The 2726-nt window shown below is 39.1% G+C and overlaps 1 pseudogene; it reads left to right on the forward strand.

The window, feature by feature from the left end:
• The first annotated feature begins 255 nt into the window (after positions 1 to 255).
• LOC105298442 lies at positions 256 to 763 on the forward strand (annotated as a pseudogene).
• Positions 764 to 2726: the final 1963 nt, after the last annotated feature.

Below are 2726 nucleotides of genomic sequence, written 5' to 3' on the forward strand. Positions count from 1 at the left end.
TAATCACCCGTCCTACTTCTTACTCCACACCACGCTCTATGGAAAAGTGGCTGATTATCTCAATGGAAAGTAACAGAAATTCAAATCTGAATGTGGATCGATTCTATCAAACCATTATGGCAGAAGCTTGCTAGCTATTCATAAACTATGTCCATCTTCCTCATGTAAGTCTAGCTAGACTAGATTTCCCAGCCTCTCTGGTAGTTCAGGTTGAACTAGGGCTGAGATATGGCCAAATGCCTGTCCACCGCCATCATGGGTCACAAGCATGCTCCTGGGAAGGGCCTGTCCCATACAGCCCTACCGCCGCAGCGTCCCCACATGGCTAAAGTTGACAAATGACAACATGAAGGAGCAGCTCCACAAACTGGGCAAGAAGGGGCTGACTCCCTCGCAAATTGGTGTGATCCTGAGAGACTCACATGGTGTTGTGCAAGTACGTTTTGTGACAGGCAATAAAAATCTTGTGAATTCTTAAGTCCAAAGGACTTGTTCCTGATCTTTCTGAAGATCTCTACCATTTAATTAAGAAAGCTGTTGCTGTTCGAAAACATCTTGAGAGGAATAGAAAGGATAAGAGTACTAAATTCCATCTGATTTTGATCGAGAGCCTTATTCATCGGTTGGCTCGATATTACAAGACCAAACAAGTCCTCCCTCCCCCTCCACATTGGAAATACAAGTCATTTGCAGCCTCTGCCCTGGTTGCATAAATTTGTCTATGTACTCAAGCAATAAAGCTATTGTTTAACTAGAAAAAAAATTCACGTACAGTGATATGCATTGCTTCCAGGCCAGGTCCATAAACCCCCCAAGTTGATGAGCCTCCTCTTCACTCCTCATCCTCCGCACCAGACTCTAGAGCCATGGGTTAAAGGAGGCTGGCAGAGCCACAAAATTGAAGGGCCTAGAGGAATAAACTAACGCCATTTATTTCTTGAAGCAGCTAACATTAGCTTAACTAATATAGTGGTTTTGCTTGATTTGTTAACTTACATGTTGATTCAGTTAAAATAAGAATATACTAGCTATTCCATGCATGCCATAAAATAAGGGAACGAAGGATTCAACCCAGAAAACTCACCAGTCAAGGAAACAGCACACGTAGACAAAGATCCAATGATGCATGTTCCTAAGTCCTATGAATGAAATACATGTAGAGTTCTGGAAAGCTCTGTGGAAATTAAAGAGTGGTGCTGGGGGAATATGGGCCATGATTCTCAAGTTGATTCTTAAGTCATAAGTATGGCAGGAGCTTTTCCAATCACAGGAAAGCCACGTGCAAAAGCTGTAAGGGGCCAGAGATTGTGGGTCTTGTGGAGAATGGAATGAGGACAAGTGGTAAAAGACGAGGCTTTATATACTGGCAGGAAAATGATACCACAGGCATGGCATTCTCTGCAATACCCTCCAACACCAGCAATACTGACTAAATAATGTTAATATCTTTGCTAAGAAGAGTGGACTTCATCCTCAAGGCGATGGAAAGCCACGGAAGGTTTTTATGGTGGCACAGATGGAGTTAAAAATGCAATTCAGGAAAAAACAATCATTTATTAAGTAGAGACAGGTTGTTTTTTCCCCTTTAGGGGATAGGGTAGTTAAGAAAGGAGAGGAACCAACAATAGGGAGAGCAAGTTCAGAAGCTACTGGAATTCTTACATTGCGAATTAAAAGTTCTGCATATATAATTTCTAATCCGCCTTCTAAAACTTACCCAGGATAATACTTCCTAAAATGTATATGTTCAATTAGGCATATCACACCTCTCAAAATCTATAAGTTTTATCGCCTTTTACATGCTCCCATTACACACTTATCACAGAGAATTTCCATCAAAAGACAATAAATACAAAGTAATACCCCATTTATCCACAGCTCAGCTGTCAAGCAACCACGCTCGTGAGAACCACCCAATAAGTGAACAGGCCTTTGAGAAATAAAGATATCACACTGGTTGCTGACTAGAGACATGACACTTTTTCTCACAGGAAAATACCTCAGAACCTTATTTTGTTAAAATTGTATGGAAATAAAATTGTGTGGAAAAGACAAACATCTTTTTTTTTTTTTAAATTAGTAGACTTTATTTTTAAAGCAGTTTTATAGGTTTACAGAAAAATTATAAAGTGCAGAGTTCCCATGTATCTTTCCTTCCACCCCCTACAGTTTCCCCTATTATCGACATCTTGCATTAATGTGGTACATTTGTTAAAATTGGTAAACCACTATGGATACATTATTATTAACAAAGTCCATAGTGTATATTACAGTTAGCTCTGTGTTTCACATTTTTATGGGTTTTTACAAACACACAATATTATGTATCCATTACAGTATCATACAAAACAGTTTCATCACCCTAAAGTCCTGTCTCCTACCAATTCATCCTTCCTTTCTTCTCTCCCACAGAACCTCTGGCAACCACTGATCTTTTTACTGTCTCCATAATTTTGCCTTTTCCACAGTCATATAGTTGTAATCATAAACTGTGTAGCCTTATCAGATTGGATTCTTTCACTTAGCACTATACATTTAAAGGTTCTTCCATATCTTTTAGTAGCCACGTAGCTCATTTTTTCTTATTGCTGAATGATATTCCATTGCATCGATGTACCAGAGTTTATCCATTCACCAATTGATTGCTTCCGAATTTTTGCAATTATGAATAAACCTGTTATAAACATTCACCTGTAGGTTTTTGTGTGGATGTTTTCAACTCATTT

The sequence above is a fragment of the Pteropus vampyrus genome, unplaced genomic scaffold (genome assembly GCF_000151845.1).
Source record: "Pteropus vampyrus isolate Shadow unplaced genomic scaffold, Pvam_2.0 Scaffold153, whole genome shotgun sequence".
NCBI classification, from domain to species: domain Eukaryota; kingdom Metazoa; phylum Chordata; class Mammalia; order Chiroptera; family Pteropodidae; genus Pteropus; species Pteropus vampyrus.